A 23,977-nucleotide genomic window follows, 5' to 3' on the forward strand; every position below is an offset into this window, starting at 1 on the left:
AACCATAAAACCACCCTTGTTTGGGGTGACAGGGAAGGGGGCCGGAGAGTAGAATTATTGTCCATGCACCGTCAGGTCACCCAGGGCCACTCTTCCCCTCCGAAGGAGCAGCGAGCTCAGGACCCGCCTGTGCGCATGTGCAGGAGGGATGGTCACTGTCTCCGTCCTCATCCCCGGGCCACCGAGTCAGGTGCTATTTCATGACTTCAGGGACTAGCTGAAAAGCCACCAGGGGTAGGATCAGATGAGGCCAGAGAAAAGGGCTTGTGGGTTCTGGTGTCTGACTGCCTGTGTTCAGGTCCCAGCTCCATCACTTCTGCTGTAAGGCAGAGCAGCAGACCTCGCTAGGACATTCCTGAAGTGGGTGCAATTATGCTATCTTAAATTTCAATTGTAGGGATTAAATGGGATAATAAATTTAAAGTGGTAGGCCAGTAACATTCATTCATCTTCACTGTTGTCATTATTACTATGAAGAAAAAAGTGCAGGGATCTCTGTTGAGAAAGCAGTGGTGGTTAGGGGCCCTCGCTGAATGTCCCTGTCATGGTTTTTGACTAAAGCCCACTTTTCTCATTGCCTGGACCATTTCAATTACAGTTTCACTTTGTGAGCACAGGATATACTTATCTAACACTGCTTTACTCATCAATTAATTAAGTCCTTCTCCCAGTAGGATTGTGATGTCTTCCTGGACAAAGGTTATGAGTTTTGCCTCTGCTGGACCACTTCCTCCCTGCACAGCTCCACCCCTCCTACAGTATCCCTTTTTCCCTGCCCCGCACAGACCTGGACATCTAACATTTTCCATACTTATGCTGTCCTGGTCTGTTTTTCTGTCTGTTTCCCCAGTGAACTGCCATCTCTTTAAAGAGTAAAGAGTGCTTTCCAATGTTCATAGCAGCACTATTTACAATAGCCAAGACATGGAAGCAACCTAAATGTCCATTGATAGATGACTGGATAAAGAAGTTGTGGTATATTTATACTATGGAATACTACTCAGTCATAAAAAGGAATAAAATAACGCCATTTGCAGCAACATGGATGGACCTAGAGAATGTCATTCTAAGTGAAGCAAGCCAGAAGGAGAAAGAAAAATACCATATGCTATCACTTATATGTGGAATCTGAAAAAAAGACAAATGAACTCATTTACAAAACAGAAACAGATTCACAGACAGAGAAAACAAACTTCTGGTTACTGGAGGGAAAGGGGGTGGGAAGGGATAAATTAGGATCGAGATTTGCAGATAGTAACTACTATATATAAAATAGATAAACAACAAGTTTATTCTGTATAGCACAGGGAACTATATTCAATATCTTGTAGTAACCTATAGTGAAAAAGAATATGAAAAGGAATATATGTATGTCTATATAAGACTGAAACATTATGCTGTACACCAGAAACTGACACAACATTGTAAACTGACTATACCTCAATAAAAAAGGAAAAAAGAGAAAAAAAAAAGTAAAGACTATTTTATGGACCAGCTGTCTCTCTGACACCTAGCATGGTGCCCATAGCATTGTAAATGGTAAATAAATGTTTATTGGGTGAAATGTAAATAAATAAAAATTAAGTCCTATTATTGCATAAGATACGTTTCTTAGGCTATTTTCATGGGTGGCTTATGTGCATCCTGATGCCTTGGTCAGGGGTCGTCTGAGAATCCACAGGAAAGTAACCAGATAATACTGTACTCGTAGCTGTGTATCTTCCTCTCTCTTTCTCCAACATCTCCCCAATTCTTTCTCTTCCTTCTTCTCTTTCTTTTCTTTTCTGTGTGTGTTGTCACTTTTCCAGAAAGTGGAGAGGTTTCTGTAGAAGGTATGGATGACTTGGTAGAAGGTACAGGAGGTGGGCTTTGACTTGGAGCTCCACATCCATCTCACTTCAACTATACAAATGCCTACAGGCTTCTTTCCTATGTACCGACCGTCCGACTGCATGGAGGGCACCAGCCCCTGCAGTTTGGCCAGGCTGGGGAATAAGGAGTGTCACTACTCAAGGCCGTTATTCGTACCAAGGGATACACTCTAGGCCAGGCAAAGTGGGAGAGCCCACTGATCCTCAGGGAGAGAGTAACTTTTTTTTTTGTAATGACTGTGTCATGACCTAACATGCATTGGTTTTCTTCCCAGAGCAGATGGAACAACTTCAGTCATTTCTTCCTACTATATAAAATGTTTTGAATTGCAATCGGGTCTTCCTGCAAAATGGTGCCAGTGTTCTTTCCCCCAAGGTTATCTTGAATTTTCACGAGGATCATCAAAGGAGATATTACAAATGAAGGCACTATCCAAGCTCCAGTTGCAACTCCCCACTGTCAAAGAGACTGGTGCAAGTAGCACATAAATCAGAATAAGCAAATAAAGCCCTGTCTTCTCCATGCTCGCCATTGGCTAGAGGGACTCCAGCTATGGCAAGAATGTTTAGCACAGGGCTCCCCAGGTTTGTAGATGCCTGGAGCATCTTTGCTCTTTTAACCCTTCTGCTCCCTGTCCTCAGCACCAGTAGAGCCTCTTCTTGACCTGGTGACATTTCTGAATCTTCTTTGTTTACTGCGGCCACATCTTTTGAGCCAAGCCCTGGGCTCAGTCAGCTCTTTCCCCCCGATCTCATCAACAGTGAATACATCTTAAAGTGCACGTGCGCGACACATATTTACGCCTGTCTAGCAGGGAGACCAAAAGGCCTCGCATTCACCTGGGGCATCAAGTCTTTCCTTTTGACGTTATCTTCAGATGAGTCTATACTGTCATTTGTCCATATAGTGTCACAGAGAGACATAGGATTGGAAAAAAATTATACAAATTGAAACTGGTTTCCTATTACTGGGCCACACTGCCTTTAGGGTACCATGTATTGATACATATATTGTTAATAAATTCTATAATTATCTTCTGAATAATACAATCATATTACTTTTTGGTCAAAATGTTAATTTGTTAAATGTAAACATTTAAAAACTTGCTACAGTGCTTTGTAACCCTGTTTTGACAGATCTTCATAACCTATGAAACCTCGAAGGAATGAGAAAAAGCAAGAACAGGAAAGAGATGGCCCTGTCTTCTGTCACACTGAGAGGTAGCCTCCAGTGTGGTCAAGACTCCAGGCCCCTCAGGCTGTGACCGGGACGTTCGTGGGCTCCTGTGCTTTGTTTGTGAAGGAGACAGACGACCTGCCGACTTAGCCACAGAGATTCTCCTGAGTAAGTAAGGGCCCCCCTGGGAGGCATGAGCCCCGCTCTTCTGTTTCCTCTGTTTTGTCCCATTCCTGTCCCTCCACTCTGAATTCATGGAAAGTAGACAGCTAAACATTTTAAATAAGTAACTTGAAGAATTATGTGATGTTGAGCCATCCTGCTTTAAAAAAAAAAAAGATAGTTCTGTGGATTCTAAAAGCTAACAGTGGGCTATAATACAGGGAATTAGGCACTAAATTTCTATTAATTCATAAAAACTAAAATAGAATCCATTAAGAGTAGTGGGGTATTGGTGCAAAAGGAGATGTAAATTATCCATGATCATGCTTGAAATGCAAAACCTGATCGTGTTTGGCATCGGGCCAGCTACCATTAAAGTAATTATTTTTAATCATGAGCACTTGGTGACATGAATACTCATATTTGTTGATTTACTGAGAAAAGCACTTTATATTGTAAATAAAAAGGATGGAAAATATACATTTGGGTTTTAGAACAAATAATAATGATTATTCTTGCTTTTTGAGGGTCTTTCCTTTATGAAGCCTTTTTTTTTTTTTTTTTTAAAGCCTGTTTCCATGCAGCTCAGATGTGGGCCTGGTGTAAATGTCAGTGGGGGCACGTGTTATTTTTATGTCCTATTTTTTTAATGGGACAGTTGGTTCTATTCTTAAATGAGGATCGAGAAAGAGAGGATTTCTTGGTGATTCCTTTCATGGTAACCAAAGGAGACGAAGAAAATGGCTATTAAAATGCACCCTAAGAATTGCCATGAGCACGCTCAGAAACCGTGGGACAAGTTATTACCCTTCTTCTCCTTCGGTCTGCCAGCTTCTGCTGGGATTTGAAAGGTGAACGATGCTCGCCAGGGAAAGGGGGGGCCAGAGGGGCATTCCAGGCCGCGCAAAGCCACGGGCAGAGGAATCTCAGAGTCAGCACCGTGTGCAGGAGAGAGGGCCGGCCGGGTGGAAGGGCTGAGGCTCAAAGGGGGGCAGGCCAAGAGCGCAGATGGCTCTCACCCTGCTTAAGGGAACTGATGTCTCCTCTGAAACCAGTGGCTTTCAAACACAAGTGCCTTTGAAAAATCACCCCAACTTGCTCAAAATGCAGATTTCTAGGACTTGCCTGCTCCTCTTCCTCCAAAGATTCAGATTCCGTTGGCCCAGGCCAGGACCCAGGAATCTGCATTTCAACCAGCAAGCTCTTGCACCACCGCCCCTGACCCCTGCACTGCTTTTGAGGCAGGTGGTCTCCCTGCGAGCAGCTCTGAAGGATTTGGAGCAGAGCAATGATCCCTTGGTTGGCAGTCTGGAAAATGGACTGCAGGGGCAAGACAGCAGGCGGAGAGAGCAGTTATAATGACTGAAGTTCTGCCGTAGCGCTGGGGATGGGACTGAGGGAGCAAAGCTGGGACACACGGGTGAAAACATTGGAGAGGATGTGAGGGCTGATTACATGTAGGGTCCGGGGAGAAGTGATCCCATACAGCACTTCCTGCCCACGTGTCTGGGGAGGTGATGGGAGGGGTGCTACGGATTAAGAGGAGGGCCCTGTTTTGTTTTCTAGGGGTGAGTGGGATTGGGAAAGAACTCCTAGGGGAGTGGGTGTGCGCTGTTGGACAAACATCATTTAGTTCATCTGTGTGACGACTGGAGGGGAGGCAGCAGGTGGATCTGAAGTGCAGAAAGATGATGTGAGCTCGAGGGAGAAGTTTGGGAGTTACCGGTTTACAGTCGTAAGTAAAGCTATGGGTGCGGAAGAGGCCACCTGGGGGAAATGTGTAGAGGGAATGGGAAGGGACACTGTTCTCCCTTTAGTGAGATGAGACTGCGAGAAACCCACTCTCTCCTCTTGTCTCAGGGAAACCACTGCTCTGCAGTTTTTTCCTTCCTATCAGCTTGGCCTTTGCCAGCCTCCAAAGGAAGCCCAACATTAGCAATGAGCAGCACCAAGGAAAAGAAAATCTGTTCATTTTGAGAGGAATGTAATCTAATAAAGAACCTCGCCGCTTATTTCTCAGTCCCATAAAGTGCCTGGAAACCCCCTCAGATTTTCCCCATAACCCCCTATGGATTTTCCCTATAACTCAATATGAAAACTTTTTCTCCAATTTACTCACTTTTTCTTTACTATCCATATGTGAGATAACTCCTTGAATTTTTGTTTTTGCTTGTTTTAATACCGGCAAAATTGACATTCAGTACTATTTGAGTTTTGGGTGTCCAACATAGTGAGTCCACGTGGGTGTACATGGTGAAGTGGTCACCCCAATAAGCTTAGTTGTCACCTGTCACCTTACAAAGTTAATACAATATTATTGACCATACTCCCCATGCTGTACATTACATCTGTGTGACTTATTTATTTTATAAGTGGAATTTTGTCCTTCTTAATCCTCTTCACCCATTTTACCCAACCCCCATCTCCTCTGGCAACCACCAATCTGTTCTCTGTATCCGTGACTTTTGGGGTTTTTTCCCCATGTATTTAATTACTGGGTTTTTTTTCCCCCTGTAATCTTTTTGGGCTTTGTTTCTTCTGTCACACTCATTTCATCTTAGTAATTTCTAAAGCTTTCAGTTTTATTTTTCTTGGACCATTGCAACAGTATTATTATAAACTTTTTTTTTTCACTTAATTAGGCACAATTGTAGGAGCTAGCCTGGAAACCTATTGCATGTAATCAATTCTATGGGGAAACATGTTCCAAAAAATGTGTTTGGGGAACACAAATAAATTTATAATTGGTGGCTGCCAATATTTGAAAGTATCATCACAGACTAAAAAAAAAAATAATAATGATGTTATTGTCCACACACTAATAGTTTGTGGGTTTTTTTTTTTAAACAAAATACTCTTTTTGAGGAAAAACAGCTTGACTTCATAGGAATATAATGCCTCATTAGGAAAACATATTTGGACAGAAGTGGCTGAGAAATGCAAGCATATGGTTTAACCAGAGGATGTTAAGGTTGGAAAGAAAACTCTACCTGATTTTCCCATATGTGAAAACAGCATGGCTGAAGTCTGGGGAACAGACCCCGGGGGCCAAAGGGGGCCCCTCTTGTTATGGCGCCCACTAAATCCTTGTGATGCTGCCCTCAAGTCACTCTGTTACAAACACTGGGTTCTTACTCTTTAATCCCCAACGGAACTCCTCGGCCTGTGTTGAAGGAGAAAGGGGACTTACTCGTGCCGAGCAAGGAACATCAAGCTCACTTTTCATCCTTTCATTTTCAAGTTCTCGGGCAAGAAGCCAGAACACTAATGTGAGTGTTCAAAAGAGAGGTTTGGGGCTGAGGGTGGGAGATGGGATTGAGCAGCATGGATTTTACACAGTAAGACTTGGCCTTGCAGAAGTCACTTTTCCCACAATTTAGCCAACCTCCTTCTGTGAGCTCCATTACTATTATGTGCCTCAGCACCAAGTTTTCTGTGCTGTCTTTGGACTCACGCGTACTAACTGGCCCAAATATTTTGCAAGTGCGGTTCCCCTTTCTGATTGGAAAATAAATCTAATGCCAAATGTGGGTTTCAAATGTAATCCTGTGTATTAATTTCACTCACAGTCTCTAGATGGCAAAAACACAAGTCACTCCCTCTGTTTCATTGACCATGACCTGAGCTGGATGATGCCTTTGTTGGCTGTGTCTCTGGAGAGGATGGTGCTGCAAACAGAGTTAGCCTCTGCCGTCTCCTTGGCTTTCAGGTCATGGGGGCTGAGGGAGGGAGATAGCCTGAATATACTTGTATTTATGAAAACATACTTGTTATGTCAGAAACAAGATATTTCCAATCACTAAGGCAAGGATTAATTATTCAATAAACAATTTTGATACACTGTAAAAACAGTGGAAAAATTAAAATGACATCTCTACCTATACTAAAAATCATTTTTGAAAGTATTTAAATATATATAATATAGTATATCACATATGCTAAATATTATATATATATGAAACCATTAAGATATTATAAGAAAATATCCATATAATCTTTAGGGGAAAGTACATTTCATAATGACATTAAAGGCAGAAATTTCACAGGAAAAAATAATATATTGAACTACATACACATGTTAAGTATCTTTGTTAGAAAACAATATTAAGGTTAAAAATTTCAAATGGCTAAGTTTCTCAACAGTGGATACTAGGAACAGGCAATGGATATATACACACATACACACATACGAGAAAAGAAGTACAGATGCCTCATGGCATAAGAAAAATTCACTAGTTATCAAAGAAGTACAAATAACATCAATAGCAAGATGCAGCTTTCACCCACTTAACCTGACAAAATTAACATTAAAGGATAAATTCACATCCATTATTACTGCTGGGGGTGATATAAATTGCCAAAACTTCCCTAGTACATGTCAAAATCCTGCAAACATATATAAAAAGTATAAGCTTTTTGAATCGTAAGTCCCACTTCTAGAAAACTTTTTCTCCGCAAATGAAAGCTATACCCAGAAAAAGAGATCAGATTTGTGGTCACCAGAGGCGAGGGGTGGGGGAAGGGAGAATTGGATGAGGGCAGTTAAAAGGCACAAACTTCCGGTTGTAAGATAAGTAAGTTCTAGGGATGTAATGTACAACAGGAAAAATACAATTAACACTGCTGTATGTTATCTATGAAAGCTGCTAAGAAAGTAAATCCTAAGAGCTCTCATCACCAGGAAAATATTTTTTTCTATTTCTTTAATGTTGTGTCTGTATGAGATGATGGATGTTCACTAAATTTATGGTGATAATCATTTCATGACATATGTGAGTCAAATCATTATGCTGCATGTATTAAATTTACGCAGTGCTGTATGGCAATTATATCTCAATAAAACTGGAAGAAAAAACTATACTCAAAGACTTCATAAATAAAGTCATTTATAACTTTCACTTATGCACTAAATATTTATTGAGCATCCACCAGGCTCAAGGAACAGAAAACCCTAGATCAGAGAAGCCCCTCAGAGGATGTCACCTCAGGGCTGTGACAGGCAGGAGGAATAAGACTTGGGCAGAGGAAGAGGAAAGGAGCCTTCCAGGAAAATGGGAAGCCGGAGCAAAGACCCCAAGGCAAAAAAGAGTGGTGCTCTAGAGAAACTGGAGATAGGTCGGTAGTGAGAGGTTAGACCGCCAAATCAGACAGCTTGAGTTTTATTCTAAGTGCAGCAGGAAGCCATGGGATGTCTTAAGAATGGCAATAACATGGTGTGATTTGCATTTCAAAAGGCTCTCTGCGCTTCTGAGTTAACCCATCATTTAATCAACCATAGACCTGTATTTACAACCTATGCCCAAGGCTGGTGGTCCTCCAGCAAATGTTCTGTGTACCAGCAAGGGATTAGTCATTGTTTATTAAAGACTTACTGACTTGTAATCTGCTTCACTGAACACTCACTGAGCACCTAATATTTGGCAAGCATTATGATAGCTGCTAAGGATAGAAATGGATAAGATAGCGCCCCTCAGGGAGTTCACACCTAGAGTAAAGAGAGAGCGAGCCAAACACAACTAGAACTACACGCAGTTTGATGTGTATTCTAACACAGTTATTCGGGACACACTACAGACTCAGAAGAAGGGGGCCCTAACTCTGATGGGCCCAGGGTGCAGCGCAGAGGGAGGAAAGGCCAGGGATGGGACAGTGCTACAAAGGAACTGATGCTGAAGTTGAATTTTGACAATTAAGTTTCTTAGCTATGAAGCCAAGAGATGAAAGGAAAACAGGATGTGCATCTCTCAGAGGCAGGAGGGAGAGGATAGCTCATTCAAAGCAATGATAAATCTATTAGCCAGACAGACTTGAGCAAGTGAGAGAATGGAAGAGATGATGCTAAACATGTAGGAGGGGACATAAATGAGACAGGGGATTGCATCGTTGCATCACTGGGAAGAAGTGTTTTATCCAGGAGGAAACGGGCATCACTGGAGGATTCTAGGCAAGGAAGTAACATGATCAAAGTAATCTGGCGTTCATGCAGAGATGCAAGCTCTAAGAGGGGTGAGAATGGGGGAGGGCTGAGCGGGAGAAATGGGAGTGGGAGAAATGCAGAGCGGCAGGAGGTACGAATAACGTAAGGTCTCAGGACATCTTAGATGAAGGAGATAAGGGAGAGGAAGGAACCAGAGGACTCCAGAGCAAATAGATGCTTGGTGTGGAGGAGAAAAGGATGAGTTCATTAGGGAACATGTTGGTATGAGGCAGGGTTTGGCAAACTTTTCCTATAAAAGGTCAAGCAGTAAATATGTGAGGCTTCGCTGGCTGAGTGCTCTCTGTCACTGCTGCTCAGCTCTGCCTCTACAGGGTCAAGGCCGCCATGGACAGTGTGTAAAGGAATGTGGCTGTGTTCCAGCGGAATGGGGTGGAAGCAGGGGTTGGGTTTGGCCCAAAAGGGTCAACCCCTGTTTTAAGATATTCCATGCATGGTGACTCCCATGCAGGTGACTATGATCTACTCAGAGCAATCAAACTGAAACTCAGAAGAGCTCAGGCTTAGCAAAGTTTAGAAGTCAGTAAATGGATCATAGAGCACGCACTGACAAACCAAATTCCAGCGAGTAGAGGTGACTGAGCAAGAACTCTGTACACATATACATATATATATATATATATATATTTATATATATTTATATTATATATATATTTTTTAACTTAAATTTGAATGCCTTTATGCAGGCAAAAACTCTTCTTTTACATTTTTCTCCTTACTGTCTCCTATCTACCGGACTCATATTTTTTGTGGCACCTTTTCACTTCTGGGTCTCATTTGAGTTTTCAACCCATCACATTGTTAGTGTTCGGTTTTGTGAGTAGAAAAGGACAGTCACGTACAAAACTTGAAGGATACCAGTATTTAAGGGGAAAGTCATTGAAGAATCTGCAAAGAAAGAGTGAGAAATAACAATCTTGACCTGAGACGGAAATGGCTTACAGTGGAAGAATTTTCCATCTGAAACTGGTGAGCAATAAAAGCCTTCAAGACCTCAGTCAGACAGCACCTCCCTGTAAAACCTTTGACAATTAGCCGCAAAGTTTCTGTTAGTAAGAGCCCCGGCCTTCGCAGATGCGCCCTTTCCCACAAAACTTAGCACTTGCCCTTGATTACATTGCTTGATTGTATTTCTCTCTTCAAGTCTCGTGCTCTGTCTAACCCTTGGCTCCCCTGATGAGTTTACGAATTCCTTGCGGTCTGGGACGCCTTACTTCTCACCCTTTAGTTTGTCTCCCAAACTGTAATGTAGTTAATAAATGGGTATCAGACTCCGAACAAATAATTGTTGATTGAATATGACTTGCTTCCAAGACAGAAAAAGCTGATGCTTTAAGGAAATATCATGTTTGGTTTTATATTTAAGTTCCTGGAGCTTCAATTGTTTAGCCAGGTTCTCATCAATAGCCTACCATCCTTCCCCTCCTACTGCCCTCCCCACAAATCTATTTTCCTTTGGCAACCCCATGTAACCTTAGAACCAATCCATCCTACCTCACATGGAGTTCCTGTCAAGAGTTCCACTTTCTATTCGGTGACTTCTCTTATTTCCTCCTTATTTATCCTAATGCATTGTCCTTTTGACCCAAAGAATTATCTAATGGTTTTTACAGGAGGTGTGCATAGAAGTAGGCTTCCTAAGTTTACCTGTAATCACACCTAGTATATCTTCAGTCCTCTTTTCAGGCAATAACTAACTCGCTGCTTTTAAAAGAACCCCTGCTAAACAGTTAAGCAATTGAATCTCCACCGGGAAGTTGGGGAGGCTGAATCCCTGGGTTAAGCGCTGACCAGCATCCCTGAGGAAGTCACTGCATCAGACTCTGTGAAGGTTCCAAATGCTAAGCTCCTCCTGTCAGGCTCACATCATCCCTCAACACCTGCAGTCATTTTGACCTGATTCCACATTAGGTAAAAGATACAATGCAAGAGGAGCTGGTACCAAGAGGCTTCTATTAGAAACTTCCAGCGGGGTAATTTCCTCTACTTGCAGTGGCAATGTATGCTTTCCAGAGTATAAAGGTAGCCCTTGCCTAATGAGCTCCCTTAGAAGTAGAGTTTCATGTCTCATGACATGAAAATTAACGCACACGTCCAGGAGTTTACTCTCCCTCCTATAATTGTTTAATGATCTTCAGAAAGCCAAATTTGAGAATAGAAGGCAAGGACTGCTACTTCACAGAGTTAATATGCTAGCGACTTACTACCACACTGCCACGAACTCTCTACCATTCAACAGCAGAAGCATCTTCTTGCATGATAAGGCACAGCTCACATGAAACACAAAGATACCTTTTTGGAACACAGCAGTCTACTCAAGATTTAGCCAAAAAGACAGCTCTCCCTCTTAATAATTTGTAAATCTAAAATATAAAAAAGAGACATGTATTAACAAACATAGGCCTAACTTTTCCAATAAATTCCATTATACTATATACCCACAGCCGCTGGTAACCTTCTGACATTCTTATCTCCTAAACTTTATGTTTTCTGTCCATCTGTTAAGTATTAAACGATGTCAATTCCTCCCTCCCCACTCTGGACCTACCCCCATCAAACTAGACTAAATAGAACTAAATTCAATTACTACATTAAGATATATTCTGCCCTACTGAAAAGCAAAATATCTCCTTTTTACCTTAAATCAAAAGGCATGCTTGAGCTGTGTCCCTCCTGATAACTGCAGCTTTTGAGAGGGAAGACGGAAAGCAGGAGCTTGATGTATTTCTTCGTACGCACTGCCTATGAAATGTGCCCTTAAGGAACTTAAATCTCTCCACCTACGAGCTTAAGAAATGCTCCAATTTGGGCCACACTTGCACCACGTGAAATCTAAGACAGCAGACTTGGGATGTGCTGGGACACAGGTGGAAGTTCCCCAAGTGGACCTCTTGGGAGTAGAAGCTTTATTACAGAAGAATGCCAATCTTCTGGCCAATATAAAAGTTTAAGAGTTGATGCGTGTCCCAGAAGAGAGTGGGTGGAGTCTATAGGGAGAGGATGAGCAGAAAGGACATCAGGTCTGGTGGGTACCCAGCAGGCATGAGAAGACAGGACATTGCCCCATATGGGCCAAGAGGAGTTCAGTAAATGCCCGGCGCCCAGCACTCCCATTCTGTTCCACACAGCCTGTCAGTGAACCATCAGAGTCATTCCTCCAAGACGAGGCATTCCCATACCTACATAACAGAAACCCTTAACTTAAAAGGGATACACTGCCATTGCTCATTAGCAATAGTAATCCGCCAGATCCAACTTGTACTGTTCAGAGGCCACCAAGCTGCCCTACCCCAGTCATGACAGAAGCTATAGCTGGACCAGCAGGGGGGTGAGGGGTATTCATCTGTGGGCTAACCGGTGGGGCAGGTGTTCATCGGTGTGGGAATAAATGACATTTTTAAACATCATTGCTGAAAAGTAGACAAGAAATACTTGCTTTTCAATGAACAGCAAGGTTCTACTGTATAGCACAGGGAACTATGTTCAATACCTTGGAATAGCCTACAATGAAAAAGAATATGAAAAGAATATCTATATATACAGTCATACATATATATATATGTATAACTGAATCCCTATGCTGTACACCAGAAACTAACACAACATTGTAAACCGACTACAATTCAATTAAAAAAAATTTTAAATGCTTGCTTTCTGTTCAAAGTATAAATAGTTCCTTTTAAATAATTCTTTTAAAATAAAAAAGAGCATTGTGCACGGCAAAACATAGAAGTAGTACTGAAATGCATGAAGTTTGGGAAAACACTGATATTAAAGACAATGATGTGCTGGAAAATGCATAGGTTGACCTTTAATGTCCTGCCAAATGGCCCTCTCACACCCCTCTGTAGGGCTGGGCCAGGCATTTGAGCTGGAGGCTGGAGCTCCTCCTCGGTTCTGTGGAAACCCAAGGAAGGGCTGCCTCTGCCCTCCTCACCCCGATCTGGCACCCCTGCTGGGTGGAGGCCAGAAGGGAATGGGCTTCTGCTGAGCCATGAGCCCTGCTGTTGTGTGGCTGGGTCCTGACGATCAGGTCCCAGAGCTCCTTCCAGAGGAAGGCAGTGTGGCAGGGACCGCCCTCTGTGTCAACACCCGTGGGTGAGAAAGCCCGGCAGGGACTCCCTTTCCTGAGGAGGCTGAGCCTCTCCATCATGGACCGTGTTCTTCAGCTCACTGGGGTCGCCCTCCATGGGGAACCAGCGGCAGGGTGTTGCAGGACTCCGGGCCGGCTGCGGGAGGCACGAGCAGCAGGCACCCCCTGGGTCTCTGAGTCCCCAGCCCCCGACGGTGATCAGAGCATCAAGAAGGGACTAATTTAAAAACCAAACAATGTGGTAATTGCCCCTGGTCACCGGGTTGCCTTGCTTTTGGAAGGCCGCTGTTTCCGATTAGTGGGGCCTGGGTCTGATGAGGACTAACAAAGTGTAACGAATGATCAAAGCGACAGTTACAACAGCGCGAGTGCCCATCGATTGATCTGGATGACATAATAATGATAACCAATGAGGTGAGGTGGGGGGTGGTCCCCTCCAGGTGAGGACGGGGGTGGGCCCCGGACAGGTCAGGACTTTTCTCTGTTTAGGGAAAAGAAGGTCATGGGGTGGAAGCAGAGGCACGTGGAAAGGAAAGAATGCCCGCAAAACTTCTGGAGGAAAAAAACGGATCAGCCCTGGTTGAGAATGAGATGCTCGTTCAGAGACGGAGATGAAGATGGGCAGTCCTGGAACATCCCGAACCCAGCTACTAGGGTCCTGCACAGAAGCACTTATTGTAAAGAAAACTCAGCTCTCTGTAAATAATTTAAATAAAAAGGCACTCGTTTTAAAGTTATTTTTGCTAAGTCCTATTTTCTGAGTAGCAGAAGGATTACTTCTTTGAAAAACAATGAAGTAGGATCTCAAAGAGATACCCACACACCCACATTCATAGCAGAGCTGTTCACAAGAGCCAAGAAACAACCCAAGTGTCCATCGGCAGATGAATGGATAAAGAAAATGTGCTCTGTACACAGAGTGGAATATTACTCAGCCTTAAAAAGGAAGGAAACTTTGTCACATGCTACAACATGGATGAACCCGAGGACATTCTGCTATGTGAAATGCTAGTCACAAAAGACAAATACAGTATGAAAACACTTATATGAGGTAGCTAGAGCAGTCCAATTCAGAGAAGCAGAAAATATAATGGTGGTTACTAGGGCCTGGGGGGAAGGGAAAATGAGAAGTTGTTTACGGAGTTTAAGAGTTTCAGTTGTGCAAGCTGAAAAAGTTCTGGTGATCTGCTGCACAACAATGGGAAAATGCCTAATGCTACTGAACTGTGCACTTATAAACAGTTAAAAGGGTAAATTTTATATGTATTTTTCACAATTTAAAAAACAATAGAGCCTATTGCTTATTGTTAAACAGATTCATTGTCATTTAGATAAAAATAATTTTCAGTAATACTATATGTTTCCCGTTTTCTCAAGTAGTGTGTGCTGAATCGAATCTGACTCCTCCTTTGGAAGTTCAAATATTACACAGGGTAGGAGGACTGTGTTGACTTCAAAGCCTATTGGGGTGGGTGGTAGTATTTGCGGCTAGACAAACGGCCCTGGATGATGAATATCTGTAGTTCTCATGCCTGTGTCCTGGGGGTTTTATGCTGCTTTTGTTGTTAGTCTCTCAACTCTTACTTCTTTTCTGTGAGCCAGTCTCTTACCTCCTCTAAATTTGTCAAGGAAATGAGAAAATGTGTTAAACACAATAATTCAAGTTGTACATGAGATGAGGATAAAGAGATGCAGAATCAGGGACCAAAAGGTCCTGCTAATCACCGAGCTCCAGCACCTGGTCTCGGGCACTCCTGCTTTTCCTCTCCTTGGAAGCCCACTCTGCTTACCACTGCCCCGCTTTCCACAGAGGCCGGCGGGGGTGGGGCTGCCAGCTCCAGAATCACGGATGGGAGCGGTCTATTGTCAACCTGACCCCCAAACCACAGGCACAAATATTATCGACGGTAAGGTTCGTCTCTGATCAAAGTTAAGAGATTTGTGATTAGACATAAATTCATCTTCTAAGAAAAGACTAACCAGCTTTCTTCAGCACAGAAACAGTTCAAGTCTTTAATGCTACTTGGCTTCTTATTGCATAAGAAAAATATTCAACCTCTCCTTGAAAAAAAAAAAGCTGGTATTTTTAAAGAAGAGGGTATATTTTCAAGGATCCTTAAGGTCTTAAGTGATGCTCAGTGGGGAAAAATGAGATGCCTTCCTCTTCCTGACCTGATCTACTGATGGATCTGCAGGGATGTTCTGTTGAATTTTACTATTTTAGAAAGTGTGTTCTGAAGAGCTGTCTTACCCAGTATGAACTTTAGGACCCTGGGCATCTCACACCATAGCTTTTGTATTCTGCTTCTGCTCCCTGATCGCTTGTCCTTCTTGCTCCTTTATAATCGGGAGGCTGCAGACACATGCAGAGGAAGAAGGGAAAGAAGAAAGGCAGGCAGGGAAAGGAAGGGACGGCTGTGTCCTACGGGCCCCACCTCGCCCTGCCCCCACGAGCTCACTGCACAGCCCAGGCTCTCCGCTGAGGCAGCCTGGCAGCCACACGCAGTGTGGGCACAGGGACCGAGTGCAGTCGGAGGACCAGCCGTGCACCCTCACTCTACCGCTCACCAGCTCTGCACCCCACCTCTCTGCGCCCCCATGTTTCCACCTTTGAAATGGCGACACCTTTCCACTTCCCTCCAGGTTTGCCGCAAGGATCCACTAGACCAGAGATGTGAAAACACAAACGTGAGAGGTCCTTTGCTGACTACCATTTGGCAGATGCAAAGCCTTGTTCTGTTGACACAGTCGTCCTCCATGGCACCTGGCAATTTGGACTTCATTGACAAATAGCCGAGAGGTGGGAACATTTGCCTCTAACTTCAGTTTTGAAATAAAGTTGAAAAGGGTTTTCACAAACCTGGCCTGCTGAGGTAGCCCCGGGTTCTACCGATCCCTTGTCCACACTGGCCACGTCCCTCAAGCAACTTTTCGGGCTGCCCTGACCCCTCCCTGACCTCTTTCCACTCCAGCCTTCTTTCAAAACAAAGCAACAGGTAAACCACCATAAATTCTCTTTTTAACAATCCAAATGCAGTCTCCAGGAGACTGGCACACCTTGACAAAAAGACCTATCACTCTGCAGCCTCTTTCTTTGCAGTCTGGTCCAGGGTCATAGTACTGGTGTCACACCTTAAACCAGGTGATGCCGGGCTCACCTGCAGTCTCCCAGGTCCCCAGGCAGCCTCTGATGTCAGCTCAAGCCTTCCCCCCAATGGCCTTGTATTGTCACACTATTTTCCTGGAGGGTCTTGGAAAATCATTAGCAGTGACAAAATATTTTCCAGAGCTCCAAGATTTTTCTTCCTGGTGACTTTTAAACCTTTCTGAGCCTCCCTGTTCCATCAGCACCCACCCTTTGGGGCTCCAAGCATATTCGACTTAATCAGTTTTAATACTTTAACTGTTTAAATAGTTAACAGTAGAACTTCGAACCACCCCCACCCCACCCCCACAATTGCCTATGTGTCTGAGGTTGTCAGATCAAAATGGAAAAATACCTCTAATTGTTTCCAGACAATATACAACGCTCTCACTCCAAGTGAGAATGAGTATAACTTACATTTTCACAAAGGATCTCGGGGAGGCCCGTGGGAGATTCCTGCAAGCCAGGCTTCTTTGCACATTCCAGTCCACTGGAAAATAAAGCCCAGTTCAAAACTGAACCAGGAGCTCGCACAGCCCCTGGATTATTTCTAGATGAGTAGCTATAGCTGGTTTCATTTTTTTCCAACAAATACTTCTTTTCAGATCTTAATAGATTTCTGCCTTGGCCTTGTAGGTCAGAGAGTAAATACCTGGGCCCAGAGGAAGTGACAACTGTTCATTGAAATACTGCAAGCATGGATTCTCCTGTGCTCCATTCAGGCCTAACAAAAAATCTGCATAGTGTTCTTTTTCTGCCTCTAGAAATATCTCCCTCCTCAAGAATTTCATCTCTGGGCCTGAAATTCCATCACTAAAAGATTCATTGGTTTTCCTGTAGAAGATTCAAGAGTTTTTAGAACTTGCACAATTTTAATGCAGATAGAATTGTTGGCAGTTAATACCTTAGGGTCTGATTAACAGAATTTTTTAACTCTGTGAGAATGTGACTCTGGATTAGGACCTAGAGAAGGGACTCTTGGGGTAGAAGAGAAGAAGGTGAAAAACCTCATTTATTCACATCCTGTGTGTGCCCGGCCCTTTCTAAGGTCTGCATCATCTGCTCGTCGTGACATTCCAGTGAGGGAGGTATTACCGAGTCCGTCTGAAAGATGAGGAGACTGGGATTCAAAAAAGGCTGAGGAAATCATGAGAGAACCTCCTTTACTTTGACTTGGTTGATTTTTTTTCTATGTCGGTATGTGCAGATCCAATTTCAAATATTTTTCTTTCAATCAACCCATGTCTCTTCCATTAGATATTAAATATCTTTGGATTTTCTTTTTCTGTAATGAATATTAAACTAACATGTAGTATTATATATTGAAGAAGTTTATACTGAATATTATATATATTATATTGGACATACATACAAATGAAGAAGGTTTGTCTGTTTGCCACCTCATAAGTTCATCTGCTACACTCCCAGGGACACCAGCCACAATTTAGGAAGCAGCCCCACACTCAGAAGCCAGCAGTTCTTGAGAGCAACAAGCAGCCAGAGCTCGCTGGTGCCAGCAGGCAGTCCCAGGCAGTGTACGCAGACTGGCCCACAGCTAACTCTCCCCTTTGGCGCCTCCTATGGGAGCAGGAGGTGGGGCCAGCAAGCACCTCAGCAGACAAGAGAAATCCGCCACCCTGACCTGCCATCTTCCCTTGTTTCCTTCAGAAGAGCGATTCGGAAGAAGAGTTCTTTTGTTTTTGAGGTTAGATTCAGGCACAGGTTCTCCAAATCAGATTCTGGCACCAGGCTCATCCTTGATGAAATTTTCACTGACCTGTAGTAAAAACATGATAAGGTTTCCATTTATCCTTTCTTGTAGATTTGCCTTTTTAAACCCTAATTTTGCCTCTTTTTTAAATGGAAGTATAGTTGATTTACAATAACAGAATCACTATGCTGTACACCTGAAAATAACGCAACATTGTTTACATTTTTTAAATAAAAAGAATGCACTTAGCTACTACTGATGCAATTAGAAAATAAATTAAAAGTTTTAAAGTTCCAAATCTTATGTCAGTCCCCTCTTGTTATTACTATATTTACTGTACCTGTTGTTTTCGTTTTTGTTGTTATTCACATTTTGTTTGACCAGCCTGTGAAAGTCAAAATCTGGGCACCCTTGGGCTAGAGTCAAGGCAAAGGGTCAATGAACATCATAAAAAGCATGAAAAAGATCATTTTTAATAAGCATTACCATGACAGTCATACATTTTTAAAAGATGGTGTAAAATCTAGTTCAGTATTTTAAGTGCAATACAATGATTTTTATTTACATCATTTAAATGAATTACATTTTAATTCTTTGAAACTCACGGTTGCAATATATCATGAATAATCAGAGTTTGCAAACATGTTTGTTACCACTGTCCCTCTAAGGTTCAGCAAAGCATTTAAGGTCATTATCCCACATTTTGCATTTGGGGAAACCACAGTTTGCATTCGGCAATGATTTTGGAAGGGGAGCTTATGACGCTCCATTGCGGCAGTGTGCGCATTCAAGTTTGCAGGAACACGTCCCAGAGAATCTGGTATATTCCTGGCTTGAGTTTTCCCCTCACCACCCACTCAGCCCCTAAGACTCTGCCACAGCCCTGAAAAGGATCCAAGTTCAGTTTTCAAACATTTGTCTCTTACATCATCGTCAGCCCCGTACACTAGACTTGGAATCAACATCAAGGTAAGCCTTGGGGAGAGATCAGATTTGTAGAACTGGAAACTTCAGGCCAATATGACGGCGGTTCCTGGGACATTCAATCCAAAAGCTCCAGGTTGTAGGGGAGGTGGGGGTGAGCTGGCGGATCAGCTCCAAGGACCAGCCTGCTTCTGGAGCTGTTCCAGGCCCTGATGCAACCAACAGCCATGGTCATTGGTAAAGGACAGACATCTCTGCCTGCATCAATCACTGCCTTTTACCAGCCCGGCAGTGGGGTTCTGAATTCTTACACAGATGGGGCAATTGTTTCCTTTTCTCACACTCTTTGGAGTACAGACAATTTGGGGGATCCTTTTGTTCCCTAGGATCTCAAACTCAGGGCCCCCAGAACTCTGTTATATTGCCTCCCAGAAGTCAATAGAATTCTCACTCTTTTCTGGCTCTTTATTAAGGCGTGTAAAACAGATGTTAGCTGGGTCTCTGATCCCACAGCGTCTACAGAAGATCAGCTCAGATCTATACTCCCAAACCTGTAGAAATTAAAGTCCTCACTAAGAATTCTGTAAATTAGATGTTCAGAGGGATGAAGACGGCGGAGGGGGAGTTTTGTTGGACCCCACTGTCCACATTGAATCCTGGCCTCACCATCTCACAGCTTTGTCATCTTGGGTAAATTATTTAACATCTCTGTCCTCGACTTTCTCTCTCGTGTAATAAATATAATAACAGTATCTCATAGGGTTACTATAAACTGTAAGGATTAAATGAGGAAATGCCTGTGGAGGACTTAGCATAGGGTCAAACATAGTAATTACTCTGTAAGAGTCAGCGCTTAGTATCGGTGTCATGAGCGGCCCTTGGTGACAAACAGCTGCAACAAAGGAGTGGCATCAAAATGTCCATCTTGGTTCCCAGACTTTCGACCAGAAAAGATAAATGGAACTGATAGATATTAAAGCCTTAAGTTTAGTGGATTGAGCCCTGTTGGTGGAACTTCTAACATCAATCAGTTGGTGGGGAGCCTGGGTGAGTAAACCTGTAAGCCAGCTCTGATTTCATGTTGGCCTTTTTTGACTCTTGTAAGGCTGGACCACAATATTTGCTGAGAGATACGACAGCTCCTCCTTTTAAACATCATCATCTAGGGATCCAGTGACTCTCACATAGGATCTCATCTAGTCCTGGGTGAGCCTGGCCCCCGATGCTCCTCCTCAGACCCACGATGCTCCGCACTCACCCACTCAGAACCACGGGCATGAATCTGCACAGAGCTTCCATAGGAGACCTGGAGAGTCATGCCTCGGGAGGCTTGTGCTATTCCAAGTTAGGCCTTATTTTTATAGTATGTATATCCAAATACCGTGTAAGGAGGCAAGGGACTGTTATGACTAGGGCAAAACCTCTAAAAGCATCAATTCCAAATGATCTTTCATTTTTGAAGTTGTGACCTCCAGTTTAAAACCAGTCTTCCAACTCTCGCTAACGGTGGTGGTAATTTCCTCTGTAGTCGTCAACGGTTCAACTGCATTAGATCAATACTTTCTTACACTAATGTCTTCCTGTACCTTTTGGATCTTAAGCCATCACGCTATGGAGAGGAAGCCACTTAAATATTTGATAAGGGAATAAGCAGTCTCCAGGTAAATTTAAAATTGCATCCCCAAGATCTTGTGTGTATTCTCAGGGCCCTTTATTAACTAAATATAATCACTGATAGCAGGAGTACTGTTACTCACACACCAGCGGATAGTATTTTGCATTGAGACTAAAACAAGTCTCAACTGTATTACTCAACTGCAGCTTGTTTAAAATAGAAACAAAACCCAGGAAAAGAAGGAAAGGGTCAGAGGATAGAAACTTGTTTGGGGAATTCCAGAAATATAAAAAAAAAAAATCACAAGGACAAAAATCCATTCTTCAGCCATTAAATATTTTTGGTACATGGTCATCTGTGCTAGGAAAAATGCTATAAGGACAATGATCGAATTCTTGGAACCCAGACCAGTGGCTCTTGCATTTTGACAAATTTCAATCACTTTCAAAGGAAAGAGAGGGGAAAGGAGAGAGGGGGAGGAGGGAAAAAAGAGAAAAGGAAAGGAAAAAAACCCCCATGGTTCAGCAAAAGCATCAAAACACAGAACCACTCTGATTCCCTCTTCTGAGTCCTGGCACATCCCTGGGCCGTGGAGTTAGCCAGGGCACAGCTGCTTGGAGGGGAGGTTGAGAGCTTGAGCCAGTGAACTAAGATGCCCACACAAAGTCCTTGGCGGTAGGACGGGGAGACGGGCTGGAAAAAGAAGGGAAGAGGTGTGGGAAGGGGCCAAGGAAGTCCAAAGAACCCCAATATTCTCAATTCAAACCAGGCCTTTCAAGTCGTTACGAAAGCAGAAAGGTGGTGTATGGGCCTCTGGTAGCACTCATGCCTCTAACTCCATTCAGCTTAGAGGCAGTTCTTACCCTGATTTTGCATTTTACAGCTTTTCAAGCCCTTTCACACACGATGTCATCCAATCCTCCCCATCACCTCAGCTCACAGTAACAAACACACACACTGAATCCCCGCAGGTCTGATGACAGATCCAGAACCACGTGGACAATATACAGTGTTGGTTTTACCTCTTCTAGTCAGGAGGAGCTCCGGTTATGGGGTAAGTAAGTCAAGATGACAAGGTCATCATCGTAGGGGCTGGAGCTTTGGTCTCTCACACAACTGGTACAGGACAGACGTCTGTGAGGAGCTCCCTGCGTGCAAGATGCCCAGTTTGTGGGCAGAGATGAACGAGGGAACATGAAGAGGGACCACGGAGGGCTGTTCAGGCCCAGGCCCAGGAACCCTGACGGAGGTCGAACTCTAGAGTATCAAATCCATCACTTAGCATCACTGTCCTCAATTTACTAATCTGCTGTTGCTTAAGCAAGTGGTCTAATGATTTCTTAGTTGTTTGTATTCAATATTTATCCATTAGGTTTAAGATCATCCCAGAGGCCAGATACTAGGCTGAGTTTCAGGGTAGCCTCTTACAAGGCCCCACGCAAGTGCCCGATCACACCCTGCTGCAGTGCCACCTTATTAACAGGACTGTTGGAGCACCGGAAGGACTTAGGCCATGAAAAGGAATTACAGAAGAGAGACTGATGCTCTTTCTTATGAGTCAAATGAGTTTGGAGATCTTAGAGAATTAAATTTAAAACCAAGATGGCTTACAGAGTACAAGAAGGAATAATACTGCTATTTAAAATAAATCAATCAAACCTATAGCAAGAAGGGTTTTCTTTGAAGACTTTGGAACAAAAATTGACCTTGCTGAGCCACAGAATGTCATAGACCTTAAAAGATTTCCCTAGATCAATGATATATTTTTAAATCACTTTCCTAAAGCAAATCGGTGTTACCTTACAATATGGCAGAGGGAAACCTTTGGAAGTCATTCCAAGAAGTGCCACCATGGGTCAAGGATGAGATCATAGTAGAGAATCAAACAAACTCTCATTTTCATCAAATTCAAGTCTGTGTGTCCGGAGAGAAAGGGTCTAGACTGCACGCCTGTGAGGTCATTTCCAGGCCCCACCATCTCTCACTTACATTTTCTTGTTTAGTGTTAAAATCTACTTCTAAGTATCACACACTTGAGACAAGATGCTTTCAAGATGCTCACTGTGCTTTGCAGTTGAAGGTGCATAATCTTAGAGACCTGAGCGTGTTTTCTTCTGCAGTCTGTGTGCACCTGCCTTCACTATCTTAAATGGCCGCCTCGGTTTCTCATGTTCCTTCCCTCTTCCCCTCTGTCCTCTTACTCCTCTGATTTCCTCACCATCTTCTCCACTTTGCCCTCTTTGTTTGCCCAGGGCTCTCCTCCCTTTCTCTGACTGACAAGACATTTCTAGCCCCCCGTGGAATACCCAGGCTCTACCTACCCCCACCCCCCTTCTTCCCCATCTGGGGCTGCCCTGAAGCCTGTATTTGATTTCTCTAGTCAGGATGACCCTTCCAGAGCATCACCATTTTATGGTTGGAAAAACCGAGAGTGACTCCTTTGAGACCATCACTGATGAAGTTCAAACCCTAGACTGTTACGAGGGTACCCTCCTTGCGCAGAATTGGAAGTCCCTTCTCTGGATGCCAAGGAGAATTTATCATTTGCATCATTCTTGTGAAAATGGCTTCCACTGTTGGTTTTAATAAGGATCTCAAGGGTGCCTGATCTTAACATCCTTTCTTGGACTTCAAAGGTGTCGAGCAGACCCCTGGCCCCTGAGCTGCGTGAAAGGCCCCAGGCTATTTGAAGAACCACTTCTGCGCAGTTGGAGTGTCTTACTAGAGGCCAGGATTAAGAGTCTCAGACTAGCACAGGGATTTGAAAACTATGGCAAAGTCTTGGTATGAAAGACAGAAATCCCACGAGGAGGGAAGCTGCCTTCTCAAATGCAGGGCTGAACTGAAGATTGTGTGTCCCATCCTGGGACCCAAAGAGAGAGTTGAGGAGGAGGTGAGAGAGGACCAGTGGCCCAGCCTTGGGGGAAATACGACAAAGAAAAGGTAAGTGCAGCACACATTTCCCACCTAAAACTGCCATCGTGAGCTAAGAACAGCAAACACTTCCTGGTGGCCCGCTATGAGCATGCTAAATTTAAGTCCTCTCATTAGTCCTCAGAACGAGATGGGTACTAACTTTCCAGACATAGAAACTGAAACTTCACTAGGAATTTTCACAAAGTCATAGTTAGAAGGCAGTGGAAATAGAACGTGAACCCACGCATTCTGGCTCCAAAGTCCACGCTGGTCATCACGAACGTTACTGTCTAAGGTGGCTGGAAACAGGTGCCCCATGGATCTACTTGGGGCAGGAGGGAAATGGCAGCTCTCTGGGGAAGAGCTGG

At 43.5% G+C, this 23,977-nt stretch overlaps 2 long non-coding RNA genes across 6 annotated transcripts in view; one reads left to right on the forward strand and one right to left on the reverse strand.

Moving 5' to 3' along the window:
- LOC141573336 (uncharacterized) overlaps nt 1–4,672 on the forward strand; it is a 388,243-nt gene extending 383,571 nt beyond the window's left edge. The window contains exon 6 of the long non-coding RNA XR_012498994.1: nt 3,009–4,672. This is a non-coding gene — a long non-coding RNA (uncharacterized LOC141573336). The remainder of the gene's footprint in view (nt 1–3,008) is intronic.
- Nucleotides 1–23,977, reverse strand: part of LOC123619368 (uncharacterized) — a 35,582-nt gene that overhangs the window by 6,797 nt on the left and 4,808 nt on the right. For 3 of the 5 annotated variants that reach the window (XR_012498992.1, XR_012498991.1, XR_012498989.1), the window contains exon 2: nt 15,550–18,220. This is a non-coding gene — a long non-coding RNA (uncharacterized LOC123619368). The remainder of the gene's footprint in view (nt 1–15,549; nt 18,221–23,977) is intronic. The other 2 variants (XR_012498993.1, XR_012498990.1) reach the window with 2 other exon arrangements.

Source organism: Camelus bactrianus, chromosome 15 (genome assembly GCF_048773025.1).
Source record: "Camelus bactrianus isolate YW-2024 breed Bactrian camel chromosome 15, ASM4877302v1, whole genome shotgun sequence".
In the NCBI taxonomy this organism is placed as follows: Eukaryota; Metazoa; Chordata; class Mammalia; order Artiodactyla; family Camelidae; genus Camelus; species Camelus bactrianus.